The 27202-nt window shown below is 40.1% G+C and overlaps 1 pseudogene; it reads right to left on the bottom strand.

The window, feature by feature from the left end:
* Positions 1–24460: 24460 nt before the first annotated feature.
* Positions 24461–24992, bottom strand: LOC101608061 (annotated as a pseudogene).
* Between the last annotated feature and the right edge of the window lie 2210 nt (positions 24993–27202).

Raw genomic sequence — 27202 nt, forward strand, 5'->3', positions numbered from 1 at the left:
CAGTGCTGGGATTAAAGGCTTGTGCCATCTTGTGCAGCTCATCTTATCTTTAAAAAAAAAAAAAAAAAACTTTTTTTTGGTTTATTTTTATTTATTTATTTGAGAGCAACAGACAGAGAAACAGAGGGAGAGAGAGAGAGAATGGGCACCCCAGGGCCTCCAGCCACTGCAAACGAACTCTAGACGTGTGTGCCCCCTTGTGCATCTGGCTAACGTGGGTCCTGGGGAATCGAGCCTTGAACCAGGGTCCTTAGGCTTCACAGGCAAGCGCTTAACCCCTAAGCCATCTCTCCAGCCCCTCATCTTATCTTTTGAGGAAGAGTCTCTTATTGAACCTGAAGTTCACCAATTTGGCAAGACTAGCTATCCAGCAAGCCCCGGGCATCCTCACACCCCATCTCCTAAGTGACGGGATAAGAGGTGTGCACTACCATGCCCAGCTTTCATGCGGGTTCAGGCCCGGCTCAGTACTCAGGTCATTATGCTTGCAAGGCCGGCACTTTATGGTCGAGCCACCTCCCCCTTCCTTCGTATTAAAATTTTAAGATAGGGCTGGAGAGATGGCTTAGCGGTTAAGCGCTTGCCTGTGAAGCCTAAGGACCCCGGTTCAAGGCTCGGTTCCCCAGGTCCCACGTTAGCCAGATGCACAAGGGGGCGCTCGCATCTGGAGTTCGTTTGCAGAGGCTGGAAGCCCTGGCGCGCCCATTCTCTCTCTCCCTCTGTCTTTCTCTCTGTGTCTGTCGCTCTCAAATAAATAAATAAAAAATTTTAAAAAAAATTTTAAGATATAATTCAAATTATAGAATTGGAAGAATTGTACAGGTTACTAACCTTTCTTCACTTTTCTGAATAAAGAAATCAGAGATTAATTATGTACCCGTCACTACAAAATGGATAGAATGGATTATACTAATATCCTAAGTTCCTGGTTTGTAAGTTGACATTCTTTCTACAACCTTAATGTCCCAGTAGTAAATGCAATTAATTTGAATTATTAGGCTTTGTTGTATGTTAATAAGTTGATTTTCTAAATGAAATTAAGATACCAATATTTCAACCACTCAAACAATTGACTTTGTGTGGCTATATTTTATGTTTATAGAATTTTGTATAGTTAATATTCAAGATGATCTTTCCATAAACCCAATTGCCAATCTCTACAATGACTCAAGGTTCAGAGAAGGATAAAACATAGACTTTGAATATTTGCATCTTTTTAAAAAATTTTATTTATTTATTTATTTATTTGAGAGTGACAGAGAGAGAAAGAGGCAGAGAGAGAAAGGAGAGTGTGTGCACCAGGGCTTCCAGCCTCTGCAAACGAACTCCAGACGCATGTGCCCCCTTGTGCGTCTGGCTAACGTGGGACCTGGGGAATCGAGCCTCGAACTGGGGTCCTCAGGCTTCACAGGCAAGCACTTAACCACTAAGCCATCTCTCCGGCCTGAATATTTGCATCTTTATGCCAAATGAGAATTAAAAAAAAAATAGTTGCAGTAAGGTTTTAATATTAAAATGTGACTCAAACTGTAGAAGAATGCATTGATGGGGATATGTGTATTCATTCTCAGATGAGAAAAATGCTTAATCCATTATTCATAAAATGACTTTTTTCGTCTTTGTCTTAGAAGATTAAGGTGCTGATTCCATTTTATTAGAAAAGTGCTTTTCAACACTTGTTGAACAATACTTCAAACCATCTTCTAGAGAATTTGAAATAAATTGGTGACTCTCTGAGAATTAAAACCAGGAGCAGCCTTCATATATCACTGTATCAGATAAACTGTTTTCAGCTAGAAGCAACAGCAATCCTAAATTTATGGGACTAAATGAATCAATATGTTAACTCACACAACAGAAAGTTTGCTTTGGTCCATTGACTATCAGTCATATCATTGAAGAGTTCTGTTCTTTTATTCTCTCTGCATTGGTACCCAAATGCCAGCTTTGTCTGTTATAAGCCAATACTAGCACTGTCCTTATTTCATCATGATGGGGCCCTCAACAGTTTCTTCACAGTCATAAGATGGGATCTACTAATACAACATTGCCTCCCTTATCTACAGTTTTGTTTTTCATACTTTCAGTTATTCATAGTCAACTGCAATCCAAAAATATTTCATGGAAAATTCCAGAAACAAACAATTCACAAATTTTAAATTGTGCACTTTCCTGAGTATTCTGATAAAATTTCACGCTGTCCTCCCTGTCTCACCTAGGACAGGAATTTTCCTTTTATCTCATGTCTCTGTATATGCTGTTTATGCTGCTAACTCATTCACCACATAGTAACCATCTATATCAGATCCTCTATCAATATGGGCAGTGCCTATATCCTAGTAACCCTCATGGTAGTGATCCAATGCGATATCCACAGTGGTTGTGGTTCAGGGTCAGGCATGTGATGGAGTTCTGGCTGAGAACCTGGAGGATGTTCTAAGGGCAATTTTCCTCCTTGGTAACCATGAGGTTGTCAGAAGAAAGTCTTTGCACTCTTGTCTGAGTGTGTCTCTGGTGTTGTGTGCAGTAGCAGCTGCTGCCTCAGCGCCGCCATGAGGAAAGGCCGAGAGAAGGGCCGAGACACCAGTCCCGAGACCACCACTGAGCTGCTATACTCACATGCCAACAGCCTCCCTGCCAATTGCTAAGGAGATAACAAAAAACACGGTGTGGTTAATCCGCTTTCTTTCGAAGTGGTTGATAAAACCACAGTATTGTGACTTAGCATGCTGCTTGACACATGCAAGTAATACGTGTTCAATTAATTCAGGTATGTGTTGTTTTGAATGAATAAGAGAATACATAAGACAAAAATGAGAAATACTGAGGTCGATGTCCAGGTAATTTAATCAGCATACAAACACAAGGCTTAGTAATGTGTTTTACAATTTTCTCATGGCTGTGACAAAATCCCTGACAGGCAGCAACTTAAGGCAGGAAGGGTTCGTTTTGGCTTACAGCTCACGAGGATACTGAGGCGTCATCACGGCTACGAAAGCGTGAAGGCAGAGCAGCTGGCCACCTTCCATCTGCAGCCAAGGAGAGCTTAGCTCAATTTCTCTACTAGAGTCCTACCCACGAGATACGGCCACCCAACCACAGTTAGAGTTGGTTTTCTCACACAATTAAAGTGATCTAGAAAATTCCTCACAGACATGCCCAGAATTTTGTCTCCTAGGTGATTCTGGCTAGATTCTGTTAAGTTGACAATATTAACCATTTTTCCATGCAAGCATGAAGATCTGAGTTTGATCCTTAGAATTCACGTACTTAAAAATGCTGGGAGTGGTGACATCTACTTGTAACTCCAGTGTGGGGGAAGCAGAGGAAGGTGGGTTCTTGAAGCTTACTGGCCAGGAAGTAGTTGATTGGTGAGGTCCAGACCAGTGAGTGACTGATTCAAAAACATAGAGGTTGTCCTCTGCCTTCACATGCATGCATACACACATATGTAAGACTCTCTCCACATGAACATACACCCCCCCATACAAAAAACAAAAAAACAAATTTTTTCCCTTGAGGGTAAATTTGGGAAGCAGAAGAAAGAGAGGTACAGGAGAAAGAAGTAAATACAGCACACATTACACAGACAAGCTATATTTGTTAGATGAGTTACATAAACATGAACATTTTATTCATTTAAATAAAATATAAAAATAGCTTTACAGGGTATTACATTTAAAAAATTTTGTTTGGAAAAACAAGATTTGAATTTCAATTTAAAGCAAGTTGTTAATCCTCCCTTGACTTAAGTTCCTTCGTCTTTAAAAGGGGAAACATCCACATCATTTGGATGAGTGTGAGAAGAGGAGATCGCACATATAAAATGTTTAACACCAAATAACTAGCAATATTAAATACTCATAAATAGTTTAGTAATGTTATTATTTTAATCATGGTTGGGAGAAATGGGCCATAAAGGTGAGACATATACAGCCTCATGCTCTACTAACTGAGCTATCCAGGCACCTCGATGTACAGCCTCTTTCTACAGCTAAAATACAAAACCATATTAGGGATGTGAAAAAAAATAAAAAGACATGCTGGAGAGATTGCTTAGTGGTTAAGGCACTTGCTCACAAAGCCAAAGGACTCAGGTTTGATTCCCCAGGATCAATGTAAAACCAGATGCACAAGGTGGCAGATGCATCTAGAGTTTGTTTGCAGTGGCTAGAGGTCCTGATGTGCCCATTCTCTCCCTCTCCCTCCCTCTCTTCCTCTCTCTCCCTATTTCCCTCTATCTTTCAAATAAATAAAAATATTTAAAAATGTAAATAAATAAAGTATTAAAAAAGTATTAACATGTCACAGAGAAGCATCACTGAAAGGAGAGGTAGAAATGAGCATTGCACTTTTGGGTAAGGAGAACAATTGCCCTGTCCCAGTGCTTGCTGCTAAAAGAAACTGCCACTGGGTGGGAAATTTCTAATTAAAAGACATTTACTTCTCATGCTTCTAGAGGCTGGGAGTCCAGGGTCAAGATACTGGACATGGTTGCCAGAAAAGTGCTCACTCTGCCTCCAAGATGGTGCCTTGAATGTTGCACCCTCCAGATGAGAGGAAAATGATTTTTTAATTCTTAAAAATATTTTATTTATTTATTTTGGGAGAGAAAAAGAGGGAGAGGTAGAGAGAGAAAATGGGAGCACCAGGGCCTCTAGGCACTGCAAACCAACTCAGACTTATGCACCACCTTGTGCATCTGGCTTATGTAGATGCTGGGGAACTAAATGTAGGTCCTAAGGCTTCAGAGGCAAATGCCTTAACTGGTGAGCCACATTTCTCCAGCCCTAAAATGTTTTTTTTTTAATTTTTATTCATTTATTTGAAAGCAGAGAGAGATAGAAGAGAGAAAGAATGGGTACACCTTCAGCCACTGCAAAAGGACTCCAGATGCATGTGCCACTTCGTGCATTTGGTTTTACATGCATACTGGGGGATCAAACTTGGATCATTAGGCTTTGCATACAAGCAACTTAACCACTGAGAAATTGCTCCAGCCTGTAAAATAGTTTCTTTATAGGGCTGTCAGTAAGATAGGGCCTATGGTGCTTCCTTTAACCAGTTTTATAAACTCAATAATCCCATTCATTTGGGCTGTGCAGTCATAATTTAATCATCTTCTAAAGGCCTCTTATATTAGCACATGGGCCATTCACTTTCAACCTGTGAATCTGGGGAATGGAGACAATGAGACCACAGCTGCAGGAAAGTACATGGTATGTTTTGGTCATGGCTGATAGAAAGAATCAGCAGTATCGTGGAGCTGGAAGCAGGAAATTAGGTTAGCCCTTTCCAGGATAAGACCAGCAGCTTGCAAGGAAAGTCAGAGCTTGGAGGCAGACAAGAAGGTTCAATGGAAGGCTTTGAAGTAGGGTGAGAATGTGACATGACTGAAGCATAGCAGCACTGTGAACTGTCCCTCCTATTGCTGTTCCTCCCTTCTGTCAGCATAGCTTTAATAGTGCTGCCTACCAGTTTCCACAGTGTCATACAAATTTTAGCAAGGAGCTGTAAGAGAAATCCCCTGTGTGTTACTGACTGGGGAACTTTTCTAAGATTAAGAAAGAAGAGGCTGGAAAGATTGCTCAGTGGTTAAAGGTGCTTGCTTGCGAAACCTGCCGTCCTGAATTCAATTCTCCAGCACAAAGTAAAGCTGGATGTAAAGTGGTATGTGAAACTGTGATCCAACACCCCTCCAACAAGGAGAGGCAGAGCCTGGAGAGTCCAAAGACCCTGGCCCAGCGAGCCTGACATTTGTTTCCAGTGCAAGAGACCCTGTCTCAAAGAAGGTGGGGCACAGACACTTCAATGTTGTCCTCTGACCACACATGTGCCATGGCAATTCTCCCATACACATTAATTAATTAATTCGTTAATGTTTAAAGAAAGAAAAAGGGTCTGAGGAGAAGGCTTAGTAGATAAAGCAGTTGCCATGCAAGTTTGAATCCCCAGAATCTATATAAAAGCAAGATGCTGTCCTGGGCAACTGCAATCATAGCATTCCTCTGCCTAGAAGGAAGGCAGAGACAGGAGAATTACCCAGAAGCCAAAGAAAGAGAGTGAAAAAGAAAGAGAGAAAGAAGAGGTGAAAGTGGGAGAGATGGGGAATAGGGAGTGGAGGGAGATAGTAAATCTACTTGATATTTTCTTCTCTTTACCGTAGTGTAACTCACACTGCAATTTCTTGGTGTAAGGGTGTGGAACTTAATAACCTCGGCAGCAATTTTGGCTCTGTGAAGAGAGATCTTCACATGCTCTAGATGACTAAGTGGAAAGATTGAAAAAGCCTGGGTATTTGATGACATTATTGAACTGTTCAATCAATTTTGGGTCCACCTACTCCCAGTTGGCTAATCAAATAAATAGCAGATATATTATACCTTGAGCTGCTATTGGTTATCTTCCTGTTACTTGTAACTGCGGCATTCTTGCTAATGCTGAGAAGGGTGTTTAGGATGGTTCAGGAGGATCGATGGCAATGGATTGATGAAATTAAAGGCAAGTGATAGAGGAGTAACTATCGAGCAACTGTTGTGCAATTATTACACTTTGTATGCAATACTTGCCCACTGAATCTTCACAAAACTATGAGGAGCTATCATTTTTCTCTTTTGTCCAAAAAAGTCATAGGTAATACAATTTGCCTGAGAACACAGAGCTATGAGACTTAACCAAGTGACAGTGTTCTGTCCTCTGTGTCCTAACCACAGCATGCATTTCATTTACACATAAACACGATCTTACTTCTCTACAAAGCAACTCTCTGAGGAAGACACCACAGCACAGCCATTGCACAGAAAAAAATCAAGTCTTATGATTTAAGGTCTGGCATGAAAAAAGGGACAGCTCAGGAAGTCAAGTTCCATTCCACCAGACTCCAAAATACTAGTGCAAATACTGTTTCAGACACCAGGAAGACATGGGAAGTGTAGGTGAAAATTCATGCTATGTAGATTGTAAGGAAAGCTTAAGAATCAAAGATAGATTATATGCAAGGATAAAGGATATAAGATGATTTTGTTTTTCAAAGCTGAGTTAAACACAGAGATGGGATTTAAAAATTTAAAGCAGGAAGAAGCCAGGTGTAGTGGTATCTACCTGCAACTCCAAACACACAGAAGGAACAAGGATCATGAGTTGAAGGCTAGCCTGGGCTGTCTCAAAAGAAAATTTAATAAAGGAAAGCTAAAAATTAACATGTCAAATTTATATTTTCAATAAATGCTCCAAAGTCACTAGCATATCTAATGAGTTAGGATCAATGTTAAAACAGGTGTTACGATTAAGTGGCAGTTTAGATGTGCATATACAAATGTGGTCCAGGTTGAACAGGCCAAGGCATCCTCTACTTAATCCTTCCCTTTTGAAATTTAAGATCATTAAGGTGCTTCTGTAAATAAATCTTCCTGATAAGTTGCTACCCCACAATTAGAACTGCCTGCTCCTCCCACCCGAGCCTCTCCACACTCAGTGTTCTCCCGCGTAGGACATGAGGGATCATGGGTTTAAGCTCTTGACATATCGAGCTGCCATGGGATGGGGCTTTTGATATACACACCCAGTCTTGATGGGCTATTCTGTACAATTTTTCCAGGGCCCACTAGCTTCAACCCTTAATCACTTTGTACTCTTCACTTTCGGCTTGGGAGCCGGGACAGATAATTTTTCTTCATTTCTGTGATCACCACAGAAGCTGAGCTCCAGGTTAAGGCATTGGTTTGGGGTTGCTATTCCTTTTTTCATCTCCACCTGGAGCTCAATTTCTGGCCTCCAGGAATTCAACTTAATGCATTCTTTAAACTTCCATTAAGCACTGACTAAGCACCAGGCACCATGCTAAAAGCTCAAGCCTATGAAAGAGGCACTTCTCACACCATGAAGTGCATAGACAACACCTTGGCAGCTTGTTAAAAATGTAGATGTGGGGCTGGAGAGATAGTTCAATGGTTAAAGGCACTTGCTTATAAAGCCTGACAGCCTGGATTCAATTCCCCATTACCCACATAAAGTGAGATGTACAAAGTGGCGCATGCATTTAGAGTTCATTTGCAGTGGCAAGAGTCTTGTTCATTCTCTCTCTCTTTCCAAATAAATAAAAATGGTTTTAATTAAACAAATGAAAATGTGAATGCAGGAGTGAGTTGAGCTCAGGAGTCTGCACCAGCTCCCCATGTGAGGCCTATTCTGCCAGTCCTAGGACAGCATTGTGATCATTAAAAAAGGAAGATGCTAATGCTAGTGATTAAGTTCAATGTGGAGGAATAGATGCTATGATAAGCACAAACCTGTCATACCAGCACTCTGGGAGATGGAGGCAGGAGGATCAAGAGTTCAAAGCCAGCCTGGGCTACTTAGTGATACTCTTGTCTCAAGAAAAACAAAACAGAGTGGGAAACAGAGTTGGGCACTTTATTCCATGCCTATGAGAAGGGCAATGGAGAGACCATGCATTGATCTTTAAAGTTGTGCTTTCACACCTGCCTACCTGGCTGTTCCTGCAGTTTATTTCCCCCAGAGTCTCTTAAACTGTTAATTCAGCTCTGCCTTATTTTCATGAGAGATTCTCTTCCATTTGATGCCTTAGGTTCTGATCAAGCCCCTCCATCAAGTGTCTCACAATGCAAATACAAATTTTGGTTTTATAAAATCATCTGGGTTTAGCAGTAAATCTGATCTCAATAGAGAATTGTATCATATTGGGCTCCTTTTATGCTGTCACTATAATTGAATTGCCTTTTCACCAAAAGGATTATTTTGAACTCATAGAAAACTTCTTAAAAAAATAAATGACAATGAAAGCCCAAAGGACATTCAATATGAAACCAAATTATTATGGCATTAAAGGATCTAAGTTAAATCCATGAAGGCAAGAAAATTCAAAGCAAGGTTTTAGGAGTAAAATTCCTCCAGTTTCATGCCTCACTGCATGAGCATGACACCTCCTTGAACATATAGGAAGAGGAGGCAATTAAATTATTTAGCTGCAAACAATTCCCAGGGGCCCTTAGGACAACAGAGGAATTCAAAATGTCAGTAATAAGTGAGATTATAAGAGAATGATTCAATATATATTTTCAAATGAAGTCTTATTATTGCTGTTCTCCCATTTTACTTTGTCTCTGGTACTTTCTTCAGCATAATTCCTAGAACTGCTTTTTGTCCATTAAAACAACATATTGTATGCATAAGATCTGCCCAAGGTTGGGCCCATCAACAGTCCATCGTGGCTGGGAGAGATAGTTAAATCGTTCCCAAGAAAGTTCCTCCGTGGCGTAGCCCAAACTCCAATAAATAACCCCCATCCATGCTCGTGCAAGCAACCCTAATTAACATCAGTTGGTAGCAAAAATGACATAAAATTAGGACAGGGGCTACTTGGGAAGATGGGATTTAGCAGGAGTGAGCAGGGGACAAGAGATAGTAAAGAAGGGTGAATGTAATCAAAATAATCACATACATGGATGAAATTTTAGAAAAACCACAAAAAATGAGATTCCATTTCAGGGGCTGTAACTGCCATTCTACCCCACCTTCCCACCTCCTACACATAGCAGCACTGCTTCTCAGATTGTTTCCTTCATTGTCTCTTAGTCCATTCTAACAAAAAACAATCTTCCTTGATCTTTCCATGTGGCTTCCATAAAACCTCCACTATAGGTGCATTTCTTACATACATGGCTTTGTGCATGCTGAGGAAGATGTACAGGTATTTGCAATACACATACATGAGGCAAGTGGTCAGGGCGGTGCTCATAGATGGCAAGTGACATCTTTTACCTAGTTCATCATATTTTTCTAAGAGCCTTGAACTTATATATAATGAGCTTCCCATTGAGCCTGAAAACTAATGTTCCCTGTATCCTCCCATAGCAAAGACAGAATTCATGAATCACTTTCACTAATAAGGAATAATTCTTTTCTTTAAATTATAATAACCTCTCTCAGTTCCCAAGATTCTCTTTTTGAGGCAACTAGAAGGTATCTATGCCACATGTAGCTTTTCTGAATTTGAGGCACATATGCTTATTCAGGGATGGAAACAAGCCCCTCTTTTCTCAGTCACACTTAGCAACAATATTGGTTCAATCATGTTTGCTCCTGGTGACTCAGAGCATCAAACCCAACCAATATCGTCCTTTCTCTCTTTCTTACCTGAGGAATTCAAACATTCTGATGTTTGAGAATTTCTTTTATACACTGTCAGTATACTAACACATCCTCTCCAGATATTGTAAGTGCTTCAGAAAAATCTGGAATAGTGCTAAATCTGTCTTTTCATATCGAGTCTGTCTAAGTTAATAGAAATCTGCTGATTCATCTTTATTGTGCACAACTTTTAGCTCTATATCCTTGGTTCCACTTTATTTCAACTATTCCCAGTTAAAATCTGCAGTTCTGCATCTTTGTCACAAGATGGCACTGTAAGTTTCTGTATTTATTAATAAGCAGGAAAACTCAATAGGATTCTAAAATTTATAGTTTAAATTACATAAACTGTAGTTGAATATTAAAGAGAATATAATAGTACAAAACTATATGATGATCTAATTTTCGTTAAGATATTTTAACTCCTTTTAAAAAGTAATAAGTGAAATTCAGAATGAACTCAGGGAAAATTGTTTTTATTTCTCCCTTGTTTTTAATATGTATTAAATCAGAAAACGCTTTTCTTCCTTAGAACTATGTGACATTTTTTTTTTACCAGTGCAAAGATACCAGGTTTCTGTTTAGCTTTTACTTTCTTGATTTAATTCCTCTAGTCATAATAAAAAAATACCTGGAAAACAACCATTCCATTGTTGCTAACAGAAAACGTCAGATTCCCTCCCACCCCCACTACCACCACCATTCCAGAAATGTACCCTAGGTAGAATCATGGAGCTATGAATACAAATTGGGATCTCAGTACTATTCAAGAGCATGACTGTGTAAGGAGCAGCCATCTTGCAAAAGATAGGAATAACGGATGTGATGGGGAATGAAAGGAAAGGTAAAGGCAATATATAATTATTTAAACCTCTGTGGAATAATAATAGTGATAGTTACGTCTTCCTGAGCTCATTGTCTGTGCTAGACACAATACTAGAATCTTCTGGGGTAAGAGCTCACTTACCTCTCCAACCCCTATGGTGTGGTGACTGGAATTAATCACATTATACATTATACTGTACTTGGAAAAATAACTCATTTATTTGTTTATTCCTTCAACAACTGAGAATGGTGTGCCTACTATGTAATGTGAATATTTAAATGTAACAAATAAACTTAGACCCAAAGCACAAGACATCTTCACTTAATTACAGAACTCTAAAGAATCAATTTCTCAGATAAGCAAAACAAGCACTTCTATAGAGAAAATGAGACAAAAGTACTACGAAATGGGTAAGCAAACAGACACACCACCAAAAATAGTTTCAACCTCTTTCTCTTTGTGTTTCCCTGCCAGTTTATTTAAAGGCTTTCTTCTCAAGGTTCAAATCAGCAAAAGTAAGATGTATTTTTTAATTATACAACAATTCTGAAGCAGCTTCTTAAACTGTTGTAGGGATAGAAATGATCTGGAATGTTTCCAGTTAAGATGATGGGTTAAGCAGAGGAAGCAAACCTCTCCAAACCCCACCCAAGAAGTAGAGAAACCTTACCAGAACATTGAAAATTATTTTGATAGTATACAGCTAAATTCAACATTAGAAAACTCTCCAGGTTACACAGACAACGAAGTCTCAGAGTAAAAAGGGATTAAAGCTTCAGTGCCCATGAGACACCCTGTCATAATCAGGTCTTCAACACCTATAGAGATAAGACTCAAGGTGCAGAGCCCCTGCCAGCAAGAACTCCATTTTCTGCTTACAGTAAGAAACCCGTTTCCCCGCCAGGAGACCAACAAACCTAAATAGAGTAAAGACAGCCATCCATCTTGAAGTGCGGAGAAAATAATACATAGGAGGGTCAAGTCTGCGCTCAGGTGAAAGCACCTAAATTTATTCTTCCCACATGATGGAGCACTCTCAAGTGAAAACAAAACAAACATGAGGGTTGGTTTTCAACTTCAGTGAAGACTTGGGAAAGCACTCCTAAAAGAGAACTCCAGGGTCAGTTGACAATACTGGGAAAGGGGACTCACAGAAAAGGAACTCATAAAAAGCAGAAACTATAGGAGAAAATTTAGTGCCAAAGACAAAAGCAAAAAGAGAGAGACCTTACAACTATCAATAGAGGACTTTGAAGGGACACTGACATAAACATGTTTAAAATGCTCAAAGAGGTAAGATCCTTTTTTTTTTTTAATTTTTTTTTGTTCATTTTTATTTATTTATTTATTTGAGAGTGACAGACAGAGGGAGAAAGAGGCAGATAGAGAGAGAAAGAAAGAGAGAGAGAGAGAATGGGCGTACCAAGGCCTCCAGCCACTGCAAACTAACTCCAGATGTGTGTGCCCCCTTGTGCATCTGGCTAACGTGGGTCCTGGGGAATCGAGCCTTGAACTGTGGTCCTTAGGCTTCACAGGCAAGCATTTAACCGCTAAGCCATCTCTCCAACCCAAGATCTTTTTTTTAATAAGTGGGATAATAAAGCTGGAAATTTTATAAACCATAGAAAAGAAACAACAGGATCAGTCAGTCACATGAAAACCAGTTCATGCTGTGCCAGAGAGGCTTGAACTGACAGCGCCATACCACCACATGCTTCTGTCACCTGTCCATTGACAACTCTCCAGCCTGTGCTCAAGTATGAGCCCTGGTCAATGCTAAATAAAAATGAAAGATACTGCAAAAACTTAGAGAAAACATGGCTTTTTCTTGGGGTGATAGATGATGATCGATCAAAATCACTTCACAGACTGTCTGTAAAGATTGAATACAGCCAGCTTATTTTCATTTGCTTTATAATTTCCCAAATTCTAGGCTTTTGTTCATGCATATATTATGAGCCAACTAGAACTCAACCATGTTGCTGAGAGGGAACTAGTTAGATAGCATTATTAGGAAGGTAGTCAGGGAAAAGCTCATAAGAGGAGTCTTAAATTGACACCTGCTTGCTTCTTGGAACACAGGTGTTTCCTCTTTCCTGTTGCCTAGGGCACACGGACTCCCTACCGCTGCCACAGAACTGGAATTTAGCGTCTGCCCCAGTCTCATCCAATCAGCTTGCCCTCTCTCTCCCTCCCCCACCTCTCTCTTTCTCTCTCTTTCTCTCTTTCTCCCTCTCTCTCTCTCTCTCTCTCTCTCTCTCTCTCTCCTTTCTCTCTCTCTCATACACACACACACACACACACACACACACACACACACCTTGCACAGGTGTGCGGATCTCTTCCTCAGACTACACAAATTGGCTCTCACACCTTACCCAGGTGTGTTAACCTCTTCCAAATACAGCCCCCGACCCCAATAAATAGAAGCTCACTGGGACCACGAGGTAAATCCTTTTCTGGGTCCTTAGCTGTTTGTCTCTTAGAGTCTAACTTGAGTCCCTGGGGTCCCAATACCAGTATGACCATGTCCTTCCCACTCTGGTGGCCTGACTTCCAGAGTTGGAAAGGGTTTTTGTTGTTATTGTTACTTTTAAAAAATATTTTATTTTTAGTTATTTGGCAGAGGGAGAGAGCTAGGGAGGGAGGGAGGGAGAGAATAGGCATGCCAGGGCCTCCAGCCGCTGCAAACAAATTCCACATGCATGCGCCACCTTGTGCATCTGGCTTAAATGGGTCCTGGAGAATCGAACCTGGGTCCTTTGGCTTTGCAGGCAAGTGCCTTAATGGCTAAGCCATTCCTCCAGCCCTTTGTTACTACTTTTATGGCATTTTAATTTTTTAATGCACAAACGCTTTCTTAAAATTTTTATTTATTTAATTTTGGTTTTTTGAGGTAGGGTCTTTCTCTAGACAAGGTTGACCTGGAATGACTATGTAGTATCAGGCTGGCCATGAATGCATGGTAATCCTCCTACCTCTGCTTCTCAAGTGCTGGGATGAAAGGCATGCACCACCACACGTGGCTCGTTTTCATTTTTACTTTTTGTGTGTGGTCTTTTTTCTTTTCTTTTGTTTGTTTTTTGAAGTGTTGGATAGAGATTTAACACAGAATCTTGTGCATGCTAGACCAGTGTTGAGCCAATTTTTATGATTAAATATGAAACCATGATCATATTCTCATAAACTATAAACTATTCTTGTGTTTTCAGATGAGAAATCTTTCCTAATATTCTTTTTTCATTTTCATGGAGACATTCTCCATTCTCTAAGATTTTCAGGCTTTGTTTTACATTTCGTTAGAATACCCCTCTAAGGTTCTCCCACTGGGACTGCCCTGCTGATCAGCACCTGCATCTCTGACCCACTGTCTACTTCATAGACACCATTTCCCCAAGGCCTCCATGTTCTATTGGTCTCTCCAGAAAAGTGTATCACATTTCTCAGGTCTATGCAAATTTCTCTACTGGAGTTCTATCAGGGTAAAGGATAAGTTCCAAGCTAACAAAATTTTTTATGTTGCTATCAAAAGGAAGGGCAGACTTTCTACCTTTACAAGGTCAGTCGCCCACCATCGCTGTCTTTCCTGCATACAGAGTAAGTCATGCCCTCTTCTTCAGTTCTTTCCCTCTGGAACTGCACTCTCATCTCCTGAGAACACTCGACATCTTTGCACAGTAAGAAGCCGCATTTCCTGCTTCTTTTCCTCTTCCCAGTGCACAATACCTCAAATATAAACTGCCATCAGGCAATTGGGGTAGGTTCTATTTCCGTGTGCAAAACTGTATATAGATTTTCTATTCTGAGCTCTTGTTCTGTTTTGACAGTAGTTTCTTCACCTGTAACATGCAGATAATAATAGTATAAGGCTCACAGGGTGGCTAAGGTGATGATGTATGCGCTCATAGCTTCTCGTAGTAATAGGCACATAGAAATTGCTCGAAAGGACTTTTTAAATGTGTTATTCCTTTTACTAATATATCTAATGAGCAAGTTATAGCTCTCAAAGACTACTGTTCATTTATATACACATGTGGATATATATATATATATATATATATATATATATATATAGAGAGAGAGAGAGAGAGAGAGAGAGAGAATAGTAAAATCTTGTGCCATAGCCATCAGTTTATTTAAACAAATCAATAAACAAGCATTAATAAATTCAAGTAGCCCTATCCCAAAGAGCAAAAATAAAAATATAAGGGTAGAATCCAAGACTAGAAAGGAAAATCAAATTACTATTTAAATAACATAAAAATAAAATGAGGAAATTAAAAGTTAAGAGAATGAAACAATATAGTACTTATAAAAGAAAGATTATGGAAGAACACAGGAAAAAGAGGAAGAAATCAAGTTGCTGTTCCATAAGCAAGCCTTGAACACAATGAATTTAGTGTCCTGTGGAATGTTGCCAGAAAACAAACAAACAAACAAACAAAAACTACCTCACAGTTCAGGCCACACCAGTCCTCACTGGCTGCAGAAGTCCAAGCAAGTACCAAGGCGCCAGCAGCTACTTAGGACATTCTGAGAAGGGTCCTGGGACGGAGACAATGGCAGAACACCATCAAAGGCGGAGGCAAGGCACAGAGCATACCTAAAACCCACAAGGAACCATCAGCAACAATTTGTTTGTTAAATTCAGTTCACTTAAATGTTAAAAGAGATGTAAGAACAGTGGGAAAATACAGATGCTAAAAGAGAAGCAAGAGACTGGGCTTTATAGCTCCTATAAAGATAGAACATGGCTGTTGAGTGACTAAAGGACACTTGGCTTTCAATCCTGACTGTATGTATGGCACTGGATAAGTTACCACCTCAGAACCTCAGCTTATCACCTAAGGAAAAGTGATCATCTTTGAGGACTGTTATTAATTTAGGTGAAATTACACGTTGCCCCTGTCTGACTTACAGTAAATACTCCTTTAATTTTAGACTGCTCTCCCAATCCTTTTTTTTTTTTTTTTATAGTACAGAATCAGAATATTGAAAATTTAGGGCTGGAGGAATGGCTTAGTGGTTAAGGCACTTGCCTTTGGCCTGCGAAGCCAAAGGGCTCAGGTCAGCTCCCCAGAGCCCATGTAATCCAAATGCACAAGGTGGCACATGCATCTGAAGTTCATTTGCAGCAGCTGAAGGTCCTGGTACACCCATTCTATCTGCCTCTTTCTCTCTCTCCCAAATAAATAAAATAAAATAAAATAAAAGTTATAAAATAAAAACAAAATCTAGAAAGCATGAAACTGAGAAAATTTTAAATGATATTTGTGTTGAGGCTACTTCTACTAAAAAAAAAAGAAAGAAAAACAATTGTAAGACATGTGAAATTTATTTTGGCTTTTAAAATAATGTGTAGTCAGTTGTGGTGGCACACGCTTTTAATCCCACCACTCGGGAGGCAGAGGTAGGAGGATGGCTGTGAGTTTGAGACCACCCTGAGACTACATAGTGAATTCCAGGTCAGTCTGGACTAGAGTGAAACCCTACCTTGAAAAAAAAAAAAGAAAAGAAAAGAAAGAGACAGAAAGAAAGGAAGCCAGACATGACCGTGCACTTGGGAGGCAGAGGTAGGAGGATTGCCATTAGTTCTAGTCCAGTCAGCTTGGGCGAGAGCAAGAACCTATCTTGAAAAACCAAATATTTATATGTATATGTACATATACATATGTATATGTACTTAACATATATATTATATATAATGTACATATACATATATTTACAAGGAAATATAATTCTCTATGCTATATCTTATATATGTGGTAACCATGGACTATGCCTGGCTTCATAGTAACAATATATAATAAACTGGGTATGGTGATGCACACCTTTAATACCAGCACTTGGGAGACAGAGGTAGAAGGATTGCTATGAGCTCAAGGCCACCCTGAATCTGCATAATAAACTCCAAGTCAGCCTGGGCTACAGTGAGACCCTGCTTCAAAAAACATATATAATATGGTTTACCTTATATTCTAATTTCCTAATCTACATCTTCACTGAACATCTCATAAGCATCTCCGTCTTTGCATGATCAGAACCAGTCTTTTTGTAGGGATTTCTTAGTACAATACACGTCATCATATTCACTTACTAGACACAAATCCCAAGAGATTTCCTTGTGATATTTCTCTCAGCCCACACATCCAATTCACCTTCCAAGTGTTTTTTTTTTTTTTTTTTTTAATCTTACTTTCAAACTCTGTTCTTTATTTTTCATGTTTTAACACTACTTTCTGTTCCAAGCCAGTGTCAGTTCAGGTCTGGAAGAACATAATTACCTTCTACTCAGCTTTTGAGGTCCATTCTTGTTCATTACCACACAGCCATGACAGTCATATTTTGAAACTATAAATCAGAGCATGCCACTGGATCCAGTCATTTCAGCCTATAAAGCCCTAATTATCTGGCCTTTCACTATCACTTCCCAATCTCATACCGCTCTCTACCAAGGCCACTGTGCTAGTTTGAATTTCTGTCCCCAATATACTCAAATGTTTTATTAAAGCTGTAACTTGGATTTCCAGCACCCTGGCTGGAAGAGGCGTAATCACTGTGGGTGGGTCCTGGGGTTCAGCCCTAAGGTGATACTGGAGTTAGATCTGGAATTCCAGCCTAGTTATGCAGAGCGCTTGAGTCTGCCTGGGGTTCCCAGAGTGTGCTTGCTTGTGATGCTGGTGGTGGGTTTTCCCTGGGCATGGATTTGGTAAAGGAGGCCAGCTTCTTCCGCCATTAAGGAACTTTCCCTGGATCCGTAAGCTTCAAATAAACCTTTCCTCCTATAAACTGTCTGGTTTGGAGGTTCATCCCAGCAGAGTGGAGCTGACTATGATATCAGCCAATCTCTGACTGCTCTAGAACATTCCACAGCTTTCTTATTTGAGGGCTTTTGTGTTTGCTGTTCTCTTTGTCTACAAAGGTCTTGCCTTGGTTCTGACAGAGTGACCTGCTCTTCCTGTATTATCAGACAAGCATTTTCTTTATAAACAAGTTCTGGTTTTTATTTTCCATCACTATCACAACCTGTAATTATTTATTGATTTCTTGCATTGCTTTAACTTATTTGTCTCTCCTACTAAAATGTAGGCAGTTCCAGGATAAAGATTGGGTTTGTCTTGTGGGGTTTTCTTTACATTCAATCTTATCTGGACTATGTTAGGTATATGCAAAATGAATAGGTTGTACTCTATTTCCCTGTTTCTCTTTCTGTTAGATGTGTGAAGGCATACACATTAAGTCAAATGTTAAAGTATGCTCCCCAGAGAATGCAATCAAAAGTTTTTCTTTCTTTTAATTTTCCCATCATTTAAAAATATTTGCATTTTGTTGTTTCTGTAGTTGTTCAAGCCAAACATGAAAATTATTTCCTCCCACAGTAATTAGCTCCTTTTGGGAAAACTTTTCAGAAAAATTCTTTGTGGTCTTGCCCATTCTCAGCTTTGGTCTTATGTTAATGCTTGAAAATTTTTATCCCTTATATCTCAAATTGGCCAAAATACTGATTGACAGCCTAAAACCCGTGTCCTTCTCTTAGAGTGGGGATTGATGCAGGGATTAGGAAAGCCCAGAACAAGGTAAGAAATCCAACTGGCTGCTACAAAGGTGAAGGCCTAGAGAACACCAAGCCAGATGGTTAAAACATGCTTTTTTACTAATAGCTTAGTATAAAGAAGAAAATAACTCCCTTGCTAGGTTCTGTGTTTCATGTGGTCTTAGAGAAGGGAATTAAGGTAATGAAAACTAAGCAAACACGTACTGACGTTTTTCCTATTGAAATGCAGGCGGTACTTTCAAGTGTCATTGTAACGTTTTAGAGGAAGATAGAAATATATTTTCCAAGTTCACAATTTTGTGACTTGATTTTTCTTTAAAAATATCATGTTGCACAAATGTAATGTTATGATAGCTGTGGTGGTTTGATTCAGGTGTCCCCCATAAACAGGTGTTCTGAAAGCAAGGACCCCAACTGATGGAGATTTGGGAATTAGTGCCTCCTGGAGGGAGTGTATTGTTAGGGACAGGCTTGTGGGTATTAAAGCCAGTTTCCCCATGCCAGTGTTTAGCACACTCTCCTGTTCCTGTTGTCTACCTTATGTGGGCCAGGGGGTGAGTTCCACCCTTTGCTCATGTCGTCATTTTCCCTGACATTGTGGAGCTTCCCCCTTGAGCCTGTAAGCCAAAAAAATTTCTCTTTTTTTCTCAGAAGCTGCTCTTTGTTGGGTTATTTCTACCAGAATTGTGAACCGGGCTGCAACAGTAAAGTGGTACTGAGGAGTGGGATTGCTGCTAGACACCTGACTGTGTGGCTTTGGCCTCTTGGAACTGATTTTCAAGAGGAATGTGAAAGGACTTGAAACCTTGGCCTAAGAGATGCCTTGTAATGCTATAAGTACAGCTTGATGGACTATTCTGGTCAGAGTTGCAAGACCTGAATGCAGTAAGAACTATGGACTGTGAAGTTTGGCTTATGAGGGTGAGAAAGAGCTTTGCTTGGACTGGGATAGCAGTTTGTGTGGGAAGTTTGCTGTTATGTCTGGATCCTGAGAAAGTGTGCAGGGTTGCTTTGCGTAGAAGTGAATTGGAATGAGCAGAGGGATATGGCACAGAAAGAAAAATTTTGGGGTGAACTGTTGCCCGTTCAGCTGCAATTGAGAGATTACAACCTTTGAGGTTGGGCCAACTGACCTGCATTGGGGCAACAGGAAAAATGTAGACTCTTTTGGAGGGGCCTGAGTACTCAAGAAGTGTCCTGTTCTTTGAAGTCTGCTTTATTCCCCCATGGATTGACAAATTGGCACCCTACCTGGCATTGTGGAGCATGAGAAATACAGGAAAGAGGGTCATTGAGTTTGAAACATGGTCTTGTGTTTTGGAAATGACCTTTGCTGATTGCCCGCATGGAGACCCAATTGGGCCATGAGGATGAACCATGGATTGCAGTGGAGACCCAGTGGAGTTGCTGGGACCACAAGATGGCTGCTAAGGAAAGCTGCTGGCCCCTATGAAGTTTTCCAGGACTGTGAGTAGCCTAGCTGGAGGGGTGGAATTGGAAGTCCAGAGGCTCATTGCTGGTTAGAGTTATCAGACTTGGAGACTTGTCACTGGCTATAGTTGTTGGACTCGGAGCTACAGAGTTTGGTGTTTTCCTTGTTTAAATCTTGTATTGGTTGAATGTTTCTTTGCTATGCCCAATGCCATCTTTTGAAGTGTGAATGTTTATTCTGTACCATTATGGACTTGGGGGAGATTTTTTGGTATTATGCCTCAGTTAAAAGACCTTGGACTATGGGGATGTATGAACATCATTGGGATTGAAAAAAAAAAGGGGGGGACTTTTAAAGTTAGATGACTGCATTGCATTTTACATCATGGATGGCTATCAGTTTATGGGGGCCAGGGGCAGAATGTGGTGGTTTGATTCAGGTGTCCCCCATAAACTTAGGTGTTCTGAAGCTAGGATCCCAGCTGATGGAGATTTGGGAATTATTGCCTCCTGGAGGGAGTGCATTGTTGGGGGTGGGCTTAGGGGTATCATAGACAGTTTCCCCTTGCCAGAGTTTGGCACACTCTCCTGTTCCTGTTGTCCACCTTATATGGGCAAGGGGGTGATGTCCACCCTCTGCTCATGGTGTCATTTTCCCCTGCCACCATGGAGCTTCCCCTCAAGCCTGTAAGCCAAAATAAATCTCTTTTTTTCCCATAATCTGTTCTTGGTTGGGTGATTTCTATCAGTAATGTAAACCTGACTGAAAAAGTAGCTAATATCATTATCTATATTAATGACCTCTTACTGTGTAACAAATTGGCCTTAGAACGTGGTAGCTTCAAAGAACAGAATCTGGGCAAAGCTTCATGAGGTCCACTGGCCACAGTTCCACATGCTGAAATTCAAGGTGCCAGGTGAGCTGCACCACTGGCATGCTCATTCATGGGGGTGCTGGCCACATTCTGCCCACTGTGGGCCATCCTCTGTTCCTGGCACCACTCTCCACAGGGCAGCTTGCTTCATGAGAGCAAGTGAACACAAGGACAAAGAGAATGGCATTCAGGAAAGTGCTGCTGACACGGGTGTCACAGTACCACAGTCAAGTCTCAGAGGCAGCCATTGCGTTAGCAGGGCTCAGCTTGTTAAAGGCAAGTATCTAGGTCCATGCTACACACATAGGGACAGGTTCCCATGTGGGAGTGAATGACAGAAGGCAGAAGTCACTGTTTAGTATAATATTGTTATTTACGGTACGTCATGTTGCACTTCAGAGCATAGACTTGGGAGACAGAAGGCTTTGAGTCTTAGGGTTACTCATTAGCCATGTGTTGGGGCAGTCACTTAACCTCTCTATGTTACTATTTTTAAAAAATATTTTTATTTCATTTTTTGCAATCAGAGAGGGATAGGGAGAAGAGAGACAGCATGAGAATGGGTATGCCTGGGCCTCCAGCTGCTGCAAACAAACTCCAGATGCATGTGCCACTGTGCATCTGGCTTTGCATGGGTACTGGGGAATCAAACCTGGGTAGTTAGGATTTACAGGCAAATGTCTTAACCATTGAACCATCTATCCAGCCCTAAGTTACCATTGCTTAGTGTCTCAAATTTGCACTTATTTCTCAATTAGAGGAAGAATTAGTTGATACATCAAATCAAAGCTAGGCATTCAGCATTGAAGGTAGCACAATATTATCAATTACTATGTATACAACCTTTCAAATTATTCTTGTATTTAAAAAACTCCAATAGAAAAAAGTTTGTTTCACAAGTGATACTGGCAAAAATGGACATCTACTTGCATAAAAATGAAATTAAATCCCCATCTCTCACCCATACAGGGTGGATTAAATTTATACAGGTAGACAAGTGTATTAAAGATATTAATCTAAAATCTGAAACACAGAAAGTGCTAGAAGAAAACTGGGGAACACACTTCAAGATATAGGCACAGGCAAGAACTTTCTGAACAGGACATTAATAGCATAGGAAATAGCCCCAGGAATCAACAAATGGGACAGCATAAAATTAAAAAGTTTCTGCTCAGCAAAGGAAATCATCAGCAAAATGGATAGACAGCCTACAGAATGAGAGAAAATCTTTGTCAGCTATACTTCAAACACAAATGGACAAGAAGTACTTAAATTTTTTTAATATGTCTAGCCATCAGAGACATGGAAATTTAAAAAAAATTTTTTTTTTGAGAGACCATCTTACCCCAGTCAGAATAGCTAGCATAAAGAAAGCACTAGCCAAGTGCTAGTGAGGATACAGGGAAAGAGTAAACTTTGTGCACTGTGGTAGTACAGCCATTTTAGAACTCAGCATGGATATATCTCAAAAAGTTAGAAATAGAACTCCCAGATGATCCAGTTATACCACTCCTCTGCATATCCCCTAACGACTCCACAATCTAAGAGATACATTCACCTCCCTGTTTATTGCAACTCTTTTTACAGTAGTGAAGAATTGAAGCTGGGCATGACGGCGCACACCTTTAATCCCAGCACTCGGGAGGCAGAGGTAGGAGGATCGCCAGGAGGTCAAGGCTACTCTGAGACTACATAGTGAATTCCAGGTCAGCCTGGGCTACAGTGAGACCCTACCTTGAAAAAAAAAAAAAAAGAATTGGGGAATCATCCTAGATGACCACTGATCGATGAATGGATAATGAAAATGTGGTACATGCACAATGGAATTCTATTCTGCAGCACAGAAAAATGAAATTTGCAAGAAAATAGATAAACCTGGAAAAATTATATTAAGTGAAGTGACTCAAACTCAGAAAGACCAAAACTGCATCTTCTCTTTGATATGAGGGCCTTAACTTGTAAGATCTATAAGTATGTATGTGTGTGGGGAGGGGGAGAGCAAATATGAACAAAAACCTTATAAAGGTAAAACCATAATTAAAAGTGAACATAAGGAATAGGGGGAAGATATTAGGGAGGTGGAATTGTGGGGGAGGGAGGTGATATAGGACAAGAATTAACAAAAACAAATTATATTTTAAAATGCCAGAATGAATGATTCATAAATCTCTGTATACCAACTTAAAGAAAAAAAAAACAAGGCTTGGCATCATGGACAATGACCTCATATGAGCTACAGTGGTGACTAGATGGGCAATCATCACTAGGTCGCATGGATTCTACTCCCCATACATAATTTCAAACTATTATTTCTCTGAATTCTTCCTTTCTTTGTGTGTTGGGGGAGGGGTATAGGGCAGAGGCTAGAGATGAATATCAGGTAAACCAAAGTCATTTGTGTTGTTTCTTTGAGACACAGTTTCTCCATCAACTCAAAACTGTCAACTTCAGTCAGAGAGCCCCAGGGGTTCTTTGCTCTCCACTTCCTATAGGACTGGGGTTATGGACTTGTGTGGCTACACCCATGTTTTCACATGGGTGCTAAGGAACTCAGGTCCTCCTGCTTAACCTGAAAATGTTCACGTCCACTGAGCTATCTCCCCAGCTTTCTAATTTCATTCTTAAGTGTCCTCTACTGAAGATGCCACTCCACAAACAAAATGATTTTTTAAAATATTTTTAAAGTAGCTGGGAATGGTGGCAAACACCTTTAATCCTAGCCTGTGGCAGGGGAGCTGAGGTAGGATGATTATGAGTTCAAGCATGAACAACAGAGTGACGTCCAGGTCAGCTTGGAAGAGTGAGCCCCTGCTTCCCCAAGATCCATGTAGGGCCAGGTGCACAAAGAGGCACATGAACCTGGAGCTTGTTTATAGTGACAAAATGCCTTGGTATGCCTATACTCTCTTCTCCACCCCACCCCCTCATTCACACACATACACACACAAACAAATTAAGTAAATAAATAAAATTGAAAAGCAGGTGGATAATGCCTGCAATCCTAGCCCTTGGGAGGTAGAGACAGGAGTATCACTGTAAGTTCAAGACAGCCTAGTCTACAGAGCGAATTCCAGGCCAGCTAGAGCTATATATCAAGACCATGTTTCAAAATATCCAAACTGATTAATCAATGATAAATAATACAATAAAATTCAAAAGATCAAATCATTTTCCAGATTTAATGTCGTTCAATGTCTTGTCATTTCCATGAAATTTTAGTATTATGCTATGTCTACATGACCCTGCCTATCTTCACAAATTTGTCCCACTCCACTTTATCCTTAATATTCAGACACATACAATTTCCCTTGGGTCCTTAAACACGTTAAGTTGTTGCATGCCTCAGGACCTTGGCACATACTGTTTTCACTGTCTGATGCCCTCTTTTCATGAAGTCAATCCAGCTGACTCTAGTCATAGTACATTATACTCTGTGTGGGCATCCATCATCTTCCTCCTCCAATCCAAATGGGGCTTTTTCACTGTTTCTTATAGTATCTTGTTCTCATGTTTGTCATTCCTGAAGAGGGTTCTGAAGAGACTGTTCATATATTCAAGTCTAACACAGTATCTTAGACATCGTAGGTGGTAAAGACAAAAAGGAAGACATCTCAAAACTTGAACTTAAATCTTGCAGTCAAGATGGCATCCACCTAACTGTGCTTCAACTCCCAGGGTAATAGCAGCTACAAGGGTGGAGAACAAGGCCACCACCCCAATACAGATGAGAATCCAACAGGGAATGCCAGCACCACCTGTTACTCTAGTCAGAAAGGCCAGCAGGTGGTCTATCTAGTGGGATAATCCACTTTCTTGGCACAATGGCCACAGGGAAAGAACAGTGCTTCCAAATGAACAAGATCATCAAGACTGCTTGTACTATACAGAAAGCAACCCTCATAATCCATTTTCTCTCGGCCAACTGTGCTGTCCAAGTTTTCACGTGAGTTTTGAGCTTTTCCATTCTCTTCCTTCCTGGCCTGGCATATCTGGAAAACTTATCCATCGTGGTGGCAATGGAGAGCTCCTGCTTCATGTCCCAGACCTCTGCCCATACCTGTGACTTCTACTCCGCATCCTTCTGCAGAAGAAGAAGGATGGAAGGAGGATCCAGAGGACATTGCACCTGAACACGAAGCTGTGTACCAAAAGCCATGGGGACAGCCAGTTTTTGAAAGTTTATTGCAAAGTGTTTATTGCAATATTCATGTTTTCAATGCTATTTTATTTTTTGCTAATTTGCAAATTTTTGTTGTAGACACTAAGATGATGAACTATTGCTGATAGGACATGTCTCAACAGCCATGTAACAGGGTGCCCATCTCCTCATACCTTTGATAAAAGATGATAGTTTCGAGCTTAATTTTGTTTCCATATCATGGGCTCTTTATTGTATTTTAAATCTTTGAAACAACCCTGTTGGATGGGGCTGTGTATAATCCTCATATACATACAGTGTGCTACTCACTCATAATAGAAAAATTTAGTTCCTGCAAGTAGATTAGAGCATTTTCTAAACTTAATTTTAAAAAATAAAAATTTAATTTAAAAATATAAAAAAAAACTTGAACCATATATCCTAATATTAAGTTTCTGCCCTTACTTATCACATTTTATCTTCTCTCAGTGCACTATTCTCTGTTACACAAAAGGGTTAAAGAAACATTCTAACTAGTGAAATGGTGGCATGTCTGTTATGGGGGAAACCAACTGCTCTCTGATTAGACTTGAGACCTACCCCATGGTACTGAAAACCTATGAAAATCCTATGGTTTGGAAGGTCATAAGCCCTAGAGGAGGAAAACTACAACTGTTGTATGGCAAAATGGGTATACTATGACCACCAAACTGCCCTCTGAATACTTATGTTTATGCCCATATATTAGTGCTAATCTCACTTTGTGGTTAGAGAAGCTTCCTTTTCAGAGGTCAGTGACCACTGGGATGACTCAAAACTCATCAAAGTGCTGAGAAGTAACAGTGGAGTGTTCGGCACTGAGACATCTCTTTCACACCCTGCAAGGCTCAGGGATCACTGCGGAAGAGGTGGCAGAAAGAATGTAAGAGCCAAATAAAAGAGAGGAGTGTTATAATACTGTCTGCCAGACACAAAATGGCCTTGATATTCATGATCTCACAGTGGCTGATGCTACCTACACAAGACCTGCATAATAGGAGGAAAAAATGATATGACATCAAAATAGAAGAGAGACTAGTTGGAAAATAGGGTTCAGCTGGGGGGAGGGCTTGAGAGGGTTAGAATGGACGCTAGTAGGAGGGGATTATGATCATGGTATATTTCTTATATTTATGAAAGTTGTCAATAAAATGTTTTGTTTTTTAAAAGGGGGGAATAGAGGATAACTACTTCCATCAGAAAACAGCTTTGCCTCATTTCACATTTATGGGTAGTTTTTGATATCTTTAACCTAACTCTTAAAGACTAAGACTATGCTCATTCATTTTTTTTTTTTTTAGCTGATATAGTAATAATGAAGTTCTTGGAGAGTTGATGTCTTGTTGATTTTATATCTAGAAGAATCCCCTTCTTGTTCACAACATTGATGGCCATTTTCTCCCAGAAGCTCATGTAGCACTTTCCATCACTATGAGTTATTATACTGACTGCATATTCTCCATGGGAAAGTGTCCTAAAGGTAGCTATTCCCAAAATTGGCTACCAGCTATAAATGCATAGAAAAACTGAATCATGACATTGTAAGGAAATGGAACTGGAAATCATTATGTTAAACAAAACAAGCCAGGTCAGAAAGACAAATGCTGTATGGTTTCTCTCACATGCAAATCCTAGATTTTAAGGTGTGCATGTGTGTGTGAATATGGATGTGAGTATAGGTCATGAAAGTAGAAATAGAACCATGGCAGAGGAAGAAGGGGTCTTCGGGATGGGAAGGACAATGCGAGAGGGGAAAAACTACAAGCAGGGGACCGGCAAGAGGGATATGAAAATGCTGGAATGAAATCCATCATAATCTTGTATGCTAACTTATCAAGCTAATAAAAAAAACAAGAGGGGAAATTTTCAAAAAACAGAATCCCTGGGATTAAAGAGGAAGGACACTGAAAACCCAGAATAAAGAGAAAGAAGATAAAGCCAGGGGTGCTGGCTTGTCTGTTCTCCCTCTTTGTTACTGTCCTCTTTGTGCAGAGAGGAAGTGATAAGAGCTTGCCTTTGGTTTCTGAAGGACATAAGACCCTATGGGCAGAGGATTACTTTGAGGGTCCTTCTTACAATGTACGAGAACACAATTGCCTGGTTAATTAAAATACATTCTGTGTGCTGGGAACACTTACCCATCCAGTAAAGGAAAACCCACTGAGAATTTTTATCTAAAATTCAAAACC

This window comes from Jaculus jaculus, chromosome 3 (assembly GCF_020740685.1).
Source record: "Jaculus jaculus isolate mJacJac1 chromosome 3, mJacJac1.mat.Y.cur, whole genome shotgun sequence".
Taxonomy (NCBI): Eukaryota; Metazoa; Chordata; class Mammalia; order Rodentia; family Dipodidae; genus Jaculus; species Jaculus jaculus.